The sequence below is a fragment of the Pseudophryne corroboree genome, chromosome 3, assembly GCF_028390025.1.
Source record: "Pseudophryne corroboree isolate aPseCor3 chromosome 3, aPseCor3.hap2, whole genome shotgun sequence".
NCBI classification, from domain to species: Eukaryota; Metazoa; Chordata; class Amphibia; order Anura; family Myobatrachidae; genus Pseudophryne; species Pseudophryne corroboree.
In genome coordinates, this window is record NC_086446.1 from 720,434,684 (window position 1) to 720,452,474 (window position 17,791).

The following is a 17,791-nucleotide window of genomic DNA, read 5'->3' on the forward strand; positions in this document are numbered from 1 at the left end:
AAGTTAACTAGCAACTGCACTGGTCACTGACTGTGGTAAACTAACTCTGTCTGCGACTCTGCACAATCTCTCTCTATCTAATCTATCTATCTCTATTCTAATGGAGAGGACGCCAGACACGTCCTCTCCCTATCAATCTCAATGCACGAGTGAAAATGGCGGCGACGCGCGGCTCCTTATATAGAATCCGAGTCTCGCGATAGAATCCGAGCCTCGCGAGAATCCGACAGCGTCATGATGACGTTCGGGCGCGCTCGGGTTAACCGAGCAAGGCGGGAAGATCCGAGTCGCTCGGACCCGTGGAAAAAAAAGTGAAGTTCGTGCGGGTTCGGATTCAAAGAAACCGAACCCGCTCATCTCTAGTGCTGCGGCCTAGGCCGCTTAATTTTGTATTCTGGTTTTGGAGCATTTGCGGAGGTTTCCGCTCCCACAGTCCTCTCCGGAACTCGGCGGTGCCGTGTAGGAGAGTGGACAAGTGGGTATTTTGGTTGTCCTTTTCCCTGGCGGTAATCCGCGCATACTTGGTTTTAGGTTAGTTATTAGCCCCTGGCCTTGTTGTTCAGTTAGAGGGCCCCTTGTTATCACCCTGTCTCGGTTCTCTCTTTGTCTCCCATTAAGACCTGAGGGGGCATCGGAGTTGGGCAGACGTAATCCGCCCTTCAAACGCGGCTGCCATGGGCTCAAGCAACCATAGTCTCGCAAGAGAGTTCTGACAGCACGGGCGAGACAACGGAGATAGGGTGCCAGGGGCTATTCCTGTTCCTACCCCTTTTCCCAGCATTACGTTCTGGTACTCAGGTCCTTTGCTATAAGATCTCCCCAGACCTGAGTACTGGAATCATAACAGCTAGATTACCAGATGAGACCTTACTCGATTTATACCATAAGGTTTTGAAACTAAGGAAACATGAGATCGATCTCACCCTGCATAACCAGTTTCTCTCTGACTATTTCAGAAACAAAAGAATACCCAGAGGGTTTAGAGTTAACAATACCCCAACTATAGGTTGCAGTAACTTAGCGTTCTGCACCAAGTGGTGTGGGGTACTCAATAAGTGTTCCCTGGACCTTATCCTCCTTGTTATTGAGGAGGTGGGGACAGAGCTGAAGTTGGTCAGAGAGGAACTGGCCACATTTACTTCTTCTTATTTGGCAACTTTAGTGAGTGACACCACTGAAAAGTGGATTGATAAACTCACCGAACAGGTCAACAGCTATCAACAGGACCTTATTGTGTTTAAAAGGAAAAAAATAGCTATGGTCAATACTGATTATGCCAATAATCAAGTCTATAGGTGGTTGAAGGGTGACTCTAGAGGTACATATTCACGCAGACCTTACATTATAGAGCACGACAGACGGATTCCTTGGACCACTCTTCCTCACAATCAAACACTGAAAGTGAGGCGAGTGAGGAGCGTCAACCTTCTGGGTCTTTTTGGGATGAGTTACAAGGAATACTACAGCCCCAAATCAAAACCAAGGCTAAGGTACCCCTCGCGGAGGGTCCGATATAAGAAGAAGGGGATGACCAAGGAAGCAGCGCTAACAGCTGTATTTAACCTGTCTAAATCTACATTATCGTCAGCAGAAATGGAACTATTGGCATTAGGATTATCTTTTGTACCCACTGTTAAGCACAATAGATTTAATTGGATGGTGGATCAATGCAAGTTCGGCAGAAAGTTCCGTCTAAGGGAGTTTTTCTCTAGCCGCACCAATGAGATGGAAAACATTCCGGGTTTCTCTGGGCCAAGCAGTTTTGATCCACCTTCCTCCAACTCTAATATAAAGTATTTTTTGAACGTGACACAATCCCAGTTCGAATCTCACCACAACATGCCGAGATATGATAATCTTTCTCCCACACAGATGGCTGCCTTGAAGTTCTTGGTCAATAATGACCAAATTGTAATATGACAGGCAGATAAAGGTGGGGCTGTGGTTGTGCAAGATTGGAGTGCATACGATCATGAAATCCGTAGGCAATTAACAGATCGTGAGACCTATGAGAAATTTACAAGTAATCCTATGTTTAACATAAATAGGCAGGTTGATGGGATTATCGACTTTGCTACACAAAGTGGATGGTTGGACGAATGGGTGATTGGCTTTCTAAAGGTAGAGCCCAGTCATATACATGCTGCCCAAGATACATAAGTCTTTGGTCGCCCCACCTGGGACGACCAATTATATCAGCCATGGGATCAGTTCTACAGCCATTGGCCACCTTTATAGATACATTTTTGCAACCTCATGTGAAAATTATGCCAAATTATATAAGAGATACTCCTGATTTCTTGAATAAGATCGGATCCATTGGAAAGATTCCTGAGACAGCCTTTTTGGCTACAATGGATACACAGTCATTGTATACTGTTATACCACATGATCTGGGCCTTGTAGCCATGAGAGAGGCACTATGTAAGAAAAATCACTTTTCGTATGGCGCAGAGTATTATATTCAGCAAAACGGGACCGCTATGGACTTGAATCATACGCTAATTTGTTTATGCATAAATATGAATACATATTGCCACAGTTTGGGCCAAAAATGTTATATTTTGGTAGATACATTGATGATGTGTTTGTGATATGGCTGGGTACAGACGCAGAATTCCATGAGATGGTGGGGTTCTTAAATGCCCTCGATAGCCCAATTCGCTTTACTTATCACATAGATAAGGATAGGGTTAATTTTTTAGATGTTACAATTTTTTGACATGATAGTTCCTTGGCCTCTACCCTCTACAAGAAAGAGACAGATCACATCACTTTGTTACATGCCTCTAGCTACCACCCGGTCCACATCAAGTAGAGTATTTTGATCTCTGCAATTTATGCGGGTGTCAGGGTATAATACCTTGACAGTTGTTGCTGAAGAGCAAATTGTACAAATGAAACTAAGATTTTTGGAATGAGGCTATTCAACTTGCAGAATTGACTGGTGCTTAAAGAAAGCGAGGTATAGGCACTCTCATAAGCATGACCAACCTAAATCGAAGGTTGATACTAATCATATGATCTTTACTACTACTATGTATGATGTCTCATCCACTCGTTCATAGCAGCTAATACACCGCAACTGGCCAATCATTGCTACAGACCTGGTTTTTAAAGCACTGGGTCATGAGCCGCCGATGTGTGCGTATAGACGCGGGAAAAATCTGCGTCAATTTTTAATGAGACCTACCCTTCAATCAAAGATGACAGCTGAATCCTGGTTGCCCAAAATGAAAACGTGGTGCTATAGGTGCCCAGATTGCAACACTTGTAGATCAATGATATCTGGTGAAAGTTTTGCACATCCCCACAGTGGGGTGAAGATAAAAATTTGGCACAGGTTGCATTGTAAATTGGATCACGTAATCTACATCATAGTTTGCCCTTGTGGGTACTTTTTTGTGGGTATGACAAAACGTGGCTTTGGAGATCATATGGCCAATCATAGGACATCTATACGGGCTGCATTGGCCACGAAAGTCTCGGACAAGCCTGTCACAAAGCATTTTGCCATCAATGGTCATGTCAAGTTTAAAATGCATTCTAATAGATCATATACCAGAATTATCAAGTGGGGGAGATCGTGAGAAACTATTAAGGCAACGCGAGGTACAGTGGATCTATGAGTTGGATACAGTTGCAGCATGTGGACTGCATGAAGGTAACCCATATAATATTTTTTTGCGATAGGGCAATCGGAGGCATACAGAATTTTTTACTTTTTCTATTTTTTGTTTAATGTGACTTAATGTGATGTATTTTGTGTATTGTCTTGTTTTTTTTGTATATGTCTCGTTTATGTTCAGTTTGGTGTTTTTTACTGGGCTCCTGTTCCCATATATATCTATTTATTTATACAACGATTTAAATGTGGGAACCATTGTGTGGTTCACACACGATAGTAATAGGAGTGACACTATTTATGACCATATCCTATATGCCAAGTTCAGAGAGATATATATTTCTGTTGCTATGGTTACCTTTTCTAAACCAGGAAGTATTGATCTATCGGATTGTGTCATTTCCAGTTCCGGTGGGCAGTGTGCGTTCCACAAGTAGTGGAGCGTACATCATTCCCGGATCGTGCTATGCTTTAGTTGTTATTAGTGCTATTATACTATCGCCCATACTTACATTGCTCATGTTTTCACTAATATTGTCTAGTGTCATTTGGCTGTACATATGTTGTTGAGCCGATGGGTCCCGGCTTTCCTTGGTTACGTCAGTTCCGCTTCCTGCAAGCGGCGTGCGCTCCACTGACTGTGGAATGCATAGCGCTTCCGGTCAGCGGTCCTCTCGACTAGTTTTTGTGTTCTTTGATGCTCCTACATATATAAAATGTTATACAGTGGCTAGACGCCGCAAAGGGGACTCAGTTATATTCTATTATAGTGAGATCCTAGTTGTTATATGGTGTTTGTTTACCTAATCTTCGGTTGGTCACCCACTTCCGGTCTTGAACTTCCGGTGGGCGTGACATGTTAAGCTTGCTAGGTATATAAGGGGCAGGAGGTCAGTTCACTGTTGTGGGCTCCAGGATAACTATCTGATGTTGTGCTGTCTATCTTGATAAGGGTCCTTATGGGACCGAAATGCCGATGCTGTCTTCTGTTGTGATGTCGTTGTGAGTTATATTAAATCCACTTTGATGATACAGTGGTGATTGCCTACACTTCTGTTTATATATACATATACATATATATATATATATATATATATAGGGGAATGCAGGTGCGGCACTCAAAGCATAATAAATGGACGAATAGCAGTCACATTAAGTATTAGCAACGTTTCAGTGCCCCAGCACTGTCGTCAGGCTTTTAATAATAAAAGAAATAGTGAACATACCTTTATAACAAAACGTGGACAGGTGAACAGTGCGCCAATTCCGGGACTACGCAACCAACCGGCGGCACCACATGATGATGTGATTCCACAGAGACCGTGTATCAGTACAGCATGTGACCAAACAGATAACCATGGCAACGCAATAAACAGGAAACAGAATGCAGGCTAGAAGAACATACAAAACAAAGGTAATGAAGTGACATAAGGCATACAGTTAGATACAATGCACCTATAAAGTACATAAAGAGCACAATATATCTTAATAAAAACAGGTATACGACATACTGTAGTATCATTTAATCTTTTTGGAGCCAGTACATCAAGGCGCATAATCCACCTAGCTTCACATTGTAGTAATTTGCGGGCTCTATCACCACCACGGATAGATGGTGGAACATGGTCAATCTTCTACATTTTGTTTATGTGAGGGCACCGGCTCCATAATATTCTATCGCTTTAGGAGTGACATCCTTGCCTTTGGATATATATATATTAGTGATGAGCGGGTTCGGTTCCTCGGAATCCGAACCCCCCCGAACTTCACCCATTTTACACGGTTCCGAGGCAGACTCGGATCTTCCTGCCTTGCTTGGTTAACCCGAGCGCGCCCGAACGTCATCATCCCGCTGTCGGATTCTCGCGATATTTGTATTCTATATAAGGAGCAGCGCGTCGCTGCCATTGTCACTTGTGCATTGGAGATGATAGGGAGAGGACGTGCAGCGTTCTCTCAGTTTCTGTGTTCAGTGTGCTGCAAATATCTGTGCTCAGTGTGCTGCAAATATCTGTGCTCAGTGTGCTGCAAATGTCTGTGCTCAGTGTGCTTGCAAATATCTGTGCTCAGTGTGCTGAAAATATCTACGTTCTCTGCCTGAAAAACACTCCATATCTGTGCTGCATTGTAGTATATAGTAGGAGGACAGTGCAGAATTTTGCTGACCAGTGGCCACCAGTATTATATAGCAGTACGGTACAGTAGTCCACTGCTCTACCTACCTCTGTGTTGTCAAGTATACTATCCATCCATACCTGTGGTGCATTTTAGTTGTGCACAGTATATATAGTAGAAGGACAGTGCAAAATTTTGCTGACCACCAGTATATAATATATAGCAGTACAGTACAGTAGGCCACTGCTCTACCTACCTGTGTCGTCAAGTATACTATCCATCCATACCTGTGGTGCATTTTAGTTGTGCGCAGTATATATAGTAAGAGGACAGTGCAGAATTTTGCTGACTACCAGTATATAATATATAGCAGTACGGTACAGTAGTCCACTGCTCTACCTACCTCTGTGTCGTCAAGTATACTATCCATCCATACCTGTGGTGCATTTTAGTTGTGCGCAGTATATATAGTAGGGGGACAGTGCCGAATTTTGCTGACCACCAGTATATAATATATAGCAGTACGGTACAGTAGGCCACTTCTCTACCTACCTCTGTGTCATCAAGTATACTATCCATCCATACCTGTGGTGCATTTTAGTTGTGCGCAGTATATACAGTAGGAGGACAGTGCAGAATTTTGCTGACCACCAGTATATAATATATAGCAGTACGGTACAGTAGTCCACTGCTCTACCTACCTCTGTGTCGTCAAGTATACTATCCATCCATACCTGTGATGCATTTTAGTTGTGCACAGTATATATAGTAGGAGGACAGTGCAGAATTTTGCTGACCACCAGTATATATATAGCAGTACGGTGCAGTAGTCCATTGCTCTACCTCTGTGTCGTCAAGTATACTACAAAAGTTCAGTAAAATGACCCAAAAATTAAAATTAAAAGCATCTGATGAGAAGCGTAAACTTGCCAATATGCCATTTACGACACGGAGTGGCAAGGAACGGCTGAGGCACTGGCCTATGTTCATGGCTAGTGGTTCAGATTCACATGAGGATGGAAGCACTCATCTTCTCGCTAGAAAACTGCAGCGCCACTCCTAGATGGGCCAGGTGTTTGTGTCGGCCACTTGGGTCGCTTAGCTTAGCCATCCAGCGACCTTGGTGCACCTCTTTTTTTCTTTGCATCATGTGCTGTTTGGGGACTATTTTTTAAATCGGCCATCCTGTCTGACACTGCAGTGCCACTCCTAGATGGGCCAGGTGTTTGTGTTGGCCACTTGGGTCGCTTAGCTTAGCCATGCTGGATATATTATAATATACTATGGATGTGCTATGGGGAGGGGAGGCTGTCTATAATGTAATGTAGTATGTGTGTGCTATGGGGAGAGGGGCTGTGTTTAATGAAATATAGTATGGGAGTGCAATGCGGAGAGGGAGGCTGTGAATAATGTAAACAAACATATGTGCTATGGTAAGGGGGCTGTGTATGATGTAATATAGTATGGGTGCGTTATGGGGGGACTGCGCATAATATAATCTACAGTATGCTGTGTGTACTGGAGACAGTGGCAGATTCGGCGGAGGGGAGGGGAGGGGGGGGGGGGCACCTAGGTATGTGCCCCCAGGTCAATCAGCTGATTTGCTTTATTTTTTTATTTTTTTGCAGCTACATGGACAAGGCTGCTGCTGACAGCCCTCCCCCATGCAGCTATGATTGAGCTCAGTGGTGGACTGTTGCCGGCAGTAACAGTCAGGACCAGGCATGGCTCTGTGGTCTTCATTTTCAGCATCCTCAGCTGGCCTGCAACCGTGAAGTGGATTGAGCAGCAGTGGCCAGGTGTTGGTGAACCTCATACCATGTGGCATAATGTGAATTTTGGCTCATACCATGTGGCATAATGTGAATTTTGGCTCATACCATGTGGCATAATGTGAATTTTGGCTCATACCGTGTGGCGTAATGTGATTTTTGGCTCATACCGTGTGGCGTAATGTGAATTTTGGCTCATACCGTGTGACGTAATGTGAATTTTGGCTCATACCGTGTGGCGTAATGTGAATTTTGGCTCATACTGTGTGGCGTAATGTGAATTTTGGCTCATACTGTGTGGCGTAATGTGAATTTCGGCTCATACCATGTGGCATAATATGAATTCCGGCTCATACAGTGTGGCGTAATGTTAATTTTGACTCATACCGTGGGACGTAATGTGAATTTTGGCTCATACCGTGTGGCTTAATGTAAATTTTGGCTCCTACCGTGTGGCATAATGTGAACAAGGGGCACTACTGTCAGTAGCTGGTGAGCATGGATACATGTGTGACAAATGCTGGTGTCCTGCAGATGGGGGGTCTGATGTTATAGGAAGAGGCAAATGTGGCTGTGATGACACATGTGTAAATTTTAATCTTTACTTGGGTTATATTAAAACTCAAATGTTTGGCTCCCTAAATATCCTGTATTTTTCAGAGTGGCCAGCTCAAAATCAGGGTGTAGGTGCTGGGGGAGCAAGGGGTGGGGTGTGTGTGGGAGGGGGGGAATGCATATGCACTTAGACCCACCACTCTCTAATTCAGGCCTGGCCAACCTGTGGCTCTCCAGCTGTTGTGAAACTACACATCCCAGCATGCCCTGCCACAGTTTTAGCATTCCCTAATAGCAAAACTGTGGCAAAGCATGATGGGACTTGTAGTTTTACAACGGCTGGAGAGCCACAGGTTGGCCAGGCCTGCTCTAATTCCACCACTGGGTCAGAGATAGGTTCTGGAAGTGTAAGCAGCGGTAGGGTGCAGCAGCAGCTAGAACTCAGGGTTATCCATAGCGGACAGTCAGTACTGGCCGGTGGTTGCACCATTATGTTTCATTTTATTTTCTGGGGTGTATTATATCTACTTATTATTAGGAAATAGGGAGAAATTAGATTAAGCCATGTGATTTTACTGAGAGAATGTAAAATAGTGATAGACACGCCCCTGGGTGGTGCTTGGTACACCCGTCCTGCGTTGCACCCCCTAATAAATTTAGCTGCGCACGCCTATGGCTGGGAGTGCATTGTGCAGCGGAGGCCAACGCTCTCCTCCTCCTCCTTTCAGGTAGCAGCTTCAGCAGCGTCAATGCCTGCTGTAGTCTCCCACCGGAGGCGTGACACACAAGTTGATGGGGATGTACTGGAGAAGCCAGTGCCTCCCCAGCCATTGAACTCACCGCACGTCACTGTCGCTTAGCTTAGTCACACAGCTACCTCATTGCACCTCTTTTTTTCTTTGCATCATGTGCTGTTTGGGGACTATTTTTTAAATCTGCCATCCTGTCTGACACTGCAGTGCCACTCCTAGATGGGCCAGGTGTTTGTGTCGGCCACTTGGGTCGCTTAGCTTAGCCATCCAGCGACCTTGGTGCAAATTTTAGGACTAAAAATAATATTGTGAGGTGTGAGGTGTTCAGAATAGACTGGAAATGAGTGGAAAATATGGTTATTGAGGTTAATAATACTATGGGATCAAAATGACCCCCAAATTCTATGATTTAAGTTGATTTTGAAGGGTTTTTGTAAAAAAACACCTGAATCCAAAACACACCCGAATCCGACAAAAAATTTTCAGGGAGGTTTTGCCAAAACGCGTCCGAATCCAAAACACGGCCGCGGAACCGAATCCAAAACCTAAACACAAAACCCGAAAAATTTCCGGTGCACATCACTAATATATATATATATATATATATATATGTTACCTTGTGGAAAAAGGTCTGCGGCACTCGGAGTCTTTGCAGTAGAAACGTGTATTTAAAAATGAACACACCATACCAACGTTTCGGGGCTGGCACGCCCCTTTGTCAAGGTGAACAGAGATGAAGAAAGAAAAACACATCTTACCTATATACCTGGAAGAAGCCCGCCAAGAGTGTGGCGCCACCCGCAGTCACGTCCCCTGGACCCGGAGCTGGCGCACTCCTAATGCGTCACAGGTGACGCGGCGCCGGGTAGTCATGGTTACTAGGACGCCCAGCCTGCCGTCAGCGTGCGTTGTAGTGTAAACAAAGCGTGAAGGAATTACAGAGCCCATAACACCAGAGTTAGAGTCAGCATACCAGCGTATGAGCAGGGAGCAGGTGAATACAACCTGATTGGGGGAAGCCCGCTAATTATACAAAAGTAACCTAATGCGGGGTGAAATATGTAGCTATAATGCAATAAGCTAAAGCAAACCTATCTCAGAATAATACTGATCATAACAAAGAAAGTTGTCAGTAACTTGTGCAATGGTAGTGTTATATTACAAGCAAACAATTAGTGGTGTGACTGATGTGGGGCTGGAGCATAATGGGTACGCTGTTTATGCTTATAGTGGTTACCCTATCATGGCACAGTAAAACAGCACATCAGGACAGACAACATTCCTTGGCTGTTATTGCATACAAGACCGTAATCATCAATTATTACCCACTTAAGCCTTTTTGGATGGGTGTTTAATTGTTTGTCAAGATGACTGCAGATGGAGCAGAGGCTATGGACCCTGCACAAAGTTTTTTAGAATTGGATACCCAGAAACAATTCAGTTATGCTGATTCTGACTTTTTTTTTTAGCATGGAATAACCCTGTCTGATTACTATAAGAGAAATTAATAGAGGGGCTTTAGAATTTGAAATAAGTCCACTATTGGGAGATATTCCATCCCCTTCTGTCGCAAATGTATCTCTATCCTAAACAAGTGCTCCATGGACCTCATATTGGCAGTAATTGAGGAGTCTAAAAGGGAGCTGACTATAACTAAAGAGAGATTGTCCGCCTTTGAATTAGAACATAAAGCTGCTTTGGAACAAGACACGCAAGGAGATTGGCTTAATAAATTAGCATCACAAGTTGAACAATACAAACAAGACCTAATTAAGTTTAAAAAGGACAAATATAAAGAAGTTCAGCAAGATTATCAACGCCAAAGGAGGACGCAATACAGCACCAAGGACGAGGCGTCAATATCGAGATCATTTTCAGCGCGATGATACAAGTACTTCTGCTAGTGATACAGATTCACAGATGCTCGCTCCTTCAAGTAAACATCACCCTTTAGGGGTTACTACCAGGGCAGCAACAAGAGGCCCAAGACGCGGTGGACCAGGAGTGGCAGACAAAATGAGAGGCAGACCTCCCCTCAACAAATAGATAAAGTATTTAATTTGTCCTCATATCCACTGACAAGACAAGAACTTGACATCCTTTCAAAAGGTCTTTCATATATACCTACTACACGATTTGACAGTTTCCAGTGGACGGTTGATACGTTCAAACTCAACCGTAATCTAAGACTTAAAGAACATTTTAAGGACACAAAATCACAAGCTAAGGATACAGAGATACAGCGACCCGTCCAGTCAGTGCCACCGCCCGCAGCAGCAGCAGCCGGGGACGGCAGGGAGGGCGAACCGGTAGCGGAGCCAGATGGGTCAGATCTCTGCATTTAAGGTCATCCAACTACGAGGATAAGAACTTTCCACCTCGGAGAAGGTAAAGAAGAACCAAGCGACTTAAGACACCTCTACATGCGGGACATACCACGACTCCTTGTGAGTACGGTATGCATTGAGTCTCCCTACATCCAGCACTTCCGCTTTGTATAAGAACTAAAAGAGACTATAATTTAGTCATAGACTTATCCATTGGGAACCTATCATTTATTGCATTACTGTTTATTGTTGTTGGATGAGCGCAGAAGGGATCCCTTATTTTCTTGTGCACAAGCTAAGGATGACCAGATCACTATAATACCTTCGAATTGAAGAAATTACAACCCAGGTACCAATTTGATCCAGTTAGCAATAATCCCTCTATAAGGACATTCACGCGATTAGTGAACCAAATGGGGATTATTACCACTAAAGCACAAGTGTACAGAAACAATCTAACACAGGATGAATTTCAAACGATTACGAATTTAAGTCAAAGTAAGGACATAGTGATTAGAAAATCTGATAAGGGGGGTGCCGTAGTAGTTCAAGCATTGACAGATTATGACACAGAGTGTTTAAGGCAACTAGCTGATAGTACCACATATGAATTGTTAGCAGGTGACCCTACCTTACAGTATAAGCAGGAATTAGATGTAGTCCTTAACACAGCAGTTACTAATGGCCACATTACTGCAGATTTGAGACAGGCTTTGCGAGTGGAGTACCCAGTGACACCCATATGCTATACGGCACCAACAAACAGCTGGAGAAACCTCTGGGTAGGCCTATTATCTCCGCCTGGGGGTCTCTCTATCAGCCAATATAAGTGTATTTAGACTCATTGTTAAATCCGTGTATACAACCATCTAAATCTTATCTTAAAGACACAATGGATTTATTGATAAAACTGGATAATCATAGCCTGCTTCCAGCTAGTACTTTTGTGTAGCGTAGATGTAAGTAGTCTATACACATATATTCCCCATCAGGATGGCATTAAAGCCGTAAGTTTACTGATTACAGATAATGCTTGTTATAAATCCCCCCCCCGTACATGTATTCCTGCAATCATTGAACCTTGTGTTAATGTTAACTAGAAATGGCCCATTGTACAGCAACGCCTTCATGATTATGGTTAAACAAGAATTATTTTTTTCATCTCCTTTGGTAGATCAATCGTTGGTACTATACTTAAGGTATATAGATGACCTGCTGTTAATTTGGACAGGTATGGCGATTACAGTTAAAAACAATGTTGGAAACACATAATGCCTCAGGTCACGTAGTCCAATTTACATATGAAACGTCAACCAAGACAATACATTTTTTTGATGTAAATATAAGTAATACCCCAATGGGCATTGATACGTCTATTTATGTAAAATCTACAGACAGGAACACAGTTTTGGCCCATGATAGTTTCCATCCACAACCATTGCGAGAAGGATTACCATACTCTCAGATGTTGCGGGTGAGAAGAATTACTAGTGATTCTGCACAAACACTGACAGCCATAACTGATATGGTAAACACATTTGTTGACAGGGGTTACCCTAGGAAACAGAGAGAATCAGGGATAAAGTGATGGCTATCCTGAGGAAAGATACCTTAAAGCCCTCTAGGGAATCTTCCTCCACAGTTTCAAAGATACCATGGGTCAATAGATTTAACACCAGAAGTCAGTTAACTACAAAAGATGCGATGACATTTTGGCCAATAATCAACACAGATAAGAATTTACCAGCACTTGCTGGGACCCAATTGCTACCATGTTACACACAGGGTCGCAACCTGGGAATCGTTTGATAAAAAGAGATATAACTGATTTAAAGAAACAGTCACAGCAGACACTTTCTCAAAAAGCAGGTTGTTATCGCTGTCTGGGGTGCGCAACATGTAGATCCCTTATACCGGGCAATATACAGGTTGAGTATCCCATATCCAAAATGCTTGGAACCAGAAGTATTTTGGATATCAGATTTTTCCGTGTTTTGGATTAATTGCATACCATAATGAGATATCATAGCAATGGGACCCAAGTCTAAGCACAGAATGCATTTATGTTTCATTTACACCTTATACACACAGCCTAAAGATAATTTTAGTCAATATTTTTAATGATTTTGTGCATTAAACAAAGTGTGTGTACATTCATACAATTCATTTATGTTTCATATACACCTTATACACACAGCCTGAAGGTTTTATAATACAATATTTTTAATAACTTTGTGTATTAAACAAAGTTTGTGTTAATTGAGCCACCAGAAACAAAGGTTTCACTATCTCACATTCACTCAAAAATATCCGTATTTTGGAATATTCCGTATTTTGGAATATTCCGTATTTTGGAATATTTGGATATGGGATACTCAACCTGTATTCACGCACCCATACTCAGTAAAAAGAAGTTTGCTATTAGATATGCCCTTACGCGCACCACTAAATTTGTCATTTATACGCTGTCTTGCCCATGCGGTTTGACGTATGTAGGCAAGACGGAGAGACAATTTAGGGAGAGAATGGCGGGCCATTGCTCAGCTATGCAAGCAGAATTGGAGACAGGCAATAGTGACCAACCTGTGGCGTGCCATTGTGCACAGGCAGGTCACACTATGGCAAGCATTCGAACTAAATTGATAGCTCACGTTCCTCCTAATATTAGGGGAGGCAATAGAGGTAAAAAATTATTGCAGTTAGAGAGTAAATGGATTTTTCAGTTAGATTATTTATCTCCCAGGGGGTTAAATGACTCATTAGGTCTCCAGAATTTCTAGTAATCTCAGGATGTGTATAAGGGGTATTCGCACAGTAACAATTGGAATAATTATGCAGCACCCAGCTAGCATTATTTAATATATTTAATATCTTTAATCCATATATATGGAAAATTCAGTCTTGAATGGGGACGGTATGTTACATCTTTGTAACCTTAATTTGAATTTTTTCACTGTGGTTTTTAACTTGTATGTGTATTTCCTTGTTTCAGTATTGTCACCATGGAAACATATTTTTTGTGAGCCGTGATTGGCCCGGCTGGGCGGGCGCTCCTGTATGACGTCAGCGCTGGGACGGAGCCGCATTCCCGCCGCACGTCGCACTGATGCTGGCACCCGGGATGGCCGCGCCGGGACGGGACCAATCAGGTACTGTGCACTCTTTTGTGTTTGTGTATTTATATATGTATGTTTTGTCACTTTTGCTTATATTATCCTGATGACGGGCTGCTGCCCGAAACGTCGATAAATAAAGCACCTTCTTGCAGTACTACAAGCCTCAGAGTGGTGCCACCATCTAGCTACAGTATATATGTACATATATATATATATATATATATAAAAGAAAAAGGATAATTGCGCTGTATTCACAGCAGTCCAGTAACTTTTTCTAAAGAGTCCAATGATTCCAGCTCCTGATCAATCTCTTTATAAATCCTCCGCCGCTTCCTCCAATAAAAAGCCGTGCCACGGGCTTAACGAGAGTAAAAGAACAAATGAGGAGCGCGGAGTATAAGTAAACAGTTAAAAGTATTTAATTAACAGCAGCATCTGCATACATACATCTTAGTATTGGACAAGCGGCACGATGTTTCACACACAAGTGCTTCCGGACAGCACCAGGGGAGCGGCCGTCGACCACAGCTGATTCACCGATCCCTTGCTCGGGACTCCACCAGATCAGGACAGCAGACAAAGGATTATTCCAGCATCCGATTACCACTCCAACATGTTTCGTCTTAGAGACTTTGTCAGGGGGTGTGGGACATGTTTCGTCTTAGAGACTTCGTCAGGGGGTGTGAGACCTCTGAGACAGGATTGTCTCGAGGCACAAATCTGGGGAAGGGTACCGAAAAATATCTACTGCTTTGAAGGTCCCAATGAGCACAGTGACCTCCATCATCCGTAAATGGAAGAAGTTCGGAACCGCCAGGACTCTTCCTAGAGCTGGCCGGTCGTATAAACTGAGCGATTGAGGGTGAAGGGCCCTAGTCAGAGAGGTGACCAAGAACCCAATGGTCACTCTATCAGTGCTACAGCATTGCTCTGTGGAGAGAGGAGAACCTTCCAGAAGGACAACCATCTCTGCAGCAATCCACCAATCAGGCCTGTATGGTAGAGTGGCCAGACAGAAGCCACTCCTTAGTAAAAAGCCCATGGCAGCCTGCCTGGAGTTTGCCAAAATGCACCTGAAGGACTCTCAGACCATGAGAAACAAAATTCTCTGGTCGGATGAGACAAAGATTAAACTCTTTGGCGTGAATGCCAGGCGTCATGTTTGGAGGAAACCAGGCACCGCTCATCAGCAGGCCAATACCATACCTACAGTGAAGCATGGTGGTAGCAGCATCATGCTGTGGGGATGTTTTTCAGGTGCAGGAACTGGCAGATTAGTCAAGATAGAGGTAAAGATGAATGCAGCAATGTACAAAGACATCCTGGATGAAAACCTGCTCCAGAGCGCTCTTGACCTCAGACTGGGGCGGTGGTTCATCTTTCAGCAGGACATCGATCCTAAGCACAGAGCCAAGATATCAAAGGATTGGCTTCAGGACAACTCTGTGAATGTCCTTGAGGGGCCCAGCCAGAGCACAGACTTGAATACGATTGAACATCTTTGGAGAAATCTGAAAATGGCTGTGCACCGATGCTTCCCATCCAACCTGATGGACCTTGAGAGATGCTGCAAAGAGGAATGGGCGAAACTGGCCAAAGATAGGTGTGCCAAGCTTGTGGCATCATATTCAAAAAGACTTGAGGCTGTAATTGCTGCCAAAGGTGCATCAACAAAGTATTGAGCAAAGGCTGTGAATACATATGTACATGTGATTTCTGAGTTTTTTATATTTAATAAATTTGCAAAAATCTCCCAAAAACTTTTTTCATGTTGTCATTATTGTGTGTAAAATTTTGAGGGGAAAAAAAATAATTTACTCCATTTTGGAATAAGCCTGTAACATAACAAACTGTGGAAAAAGTGAAGCGCTGTGAATACTTTCCGGATGCACTGTATGTGTGTATATATATATATATATATATATATATATATATATATATATGCAGTAAAAACAGCGTCACTTTGTAATCCTGACAACAATCTTTACTGTATTGAAACGTTGATCTGCTATACGGACTGTGGCTGTTTATTTACCCGTTTCTACAAGCTGTGAGTGCCGCTGTTTTTACTTCATGTTTATCCATGCGTGGCTATGAGGGCACCAGGCGCAGTTATTTAAATTTGTTGGAGTGCCGGGCATACTCCCAATATATATATATATATATATATATATACACACACACACACACACACAGGTTGAGTATCCCTTATCCAAAATGCTTGGGACCAGAGGTATTTTGGATATCGGATTTTTCCGTATTTTGGAATAACTGCATACCATAATAAGATATTATGGTGATGGGACCTAAGTCTAAGCACAGAATGCATTTATGTTTCATATACACCTTATACACAGGGCCTGAAGGTCATTTTATCCAATATTTTTAATAACTTTGTGCATTAAACAAAGTGTGTCTACATTCACACAATAAATTTATGTTTCATATACACCTTATACACACAGCCTGAAGGTCATTTTAGCCAATATTTTTTATAACTTTGTGCATTAAACAAAGTGTGTCTACATTCACACAATTCATTTATGTTTCATATACACCTTATACACACAGCCTGAAGGTCATTTAATACAATATTTTTAATAACTTTTGTTTTAAAATAAGTGTGTGTACATTAAGTCATCAAAAAACAAAGGTTTCACTATCTCACTCTCACTCAAAAAAGTCCGTATTTCGGAATATTCCCTTTTTCGGAATATTTGGATATGGGATACTCAACCTGTATGTATATATATATATATATATATATATATATATATATATATATACAGTACATATATTTTTCTATATACAGGTTGAGTCTCCCTTATCCAAAATACTTGGGACCAGAGGTATTTTGGATATGGGATTTTTCCGTATTTTGGAATAATTGCATCCCATAATGAGATATCATGGTGATGGGACCTAAATCTAAGCACAGAATGCATTTATGTTTCATATACACCTTATACACACAGCCTGAAGGTAATTTTAGCCAATATATTTTATAACTTTGTGCATTAAACAAAGTGTGTCTACATTCACACAATTCATTTATGTTTCATATACACCTTATACACACAGCCTTGAAGGTCATTTAATACACTATTTTTAATAACTTTGTGTATTAAACAAAGTTTATGTACATTGAGCCATCAAAAAACAAAGGTTTCACTATCTCATTCTCACTCAAAAAAGTCTGTATTTCGGAATATTCCGTATTTCGGAATATTTGGATATGGGATACTCAACCTGTATATGGGGGGGAGAGGGGGGGCAGCACCAATATTTAATCTCCTTGGAATAAAGTAAAATAAATCTGATTTGAATGCAAAAAACACATTCAACACATTTTTATTAGTAAATTAATGACGGTGGATTGGAGGACTTTTTTTTTAAATATATTTAACAATTCTGTTTAATAATAATAAAAAAAGTATGTTCTTAATTTTGTTTATATGAAACTCGAAGGGAAATATATCAAGCCTTGGAGAGAGATAAAGGGGAGTAGTTGCACGATCACTATGAAGAA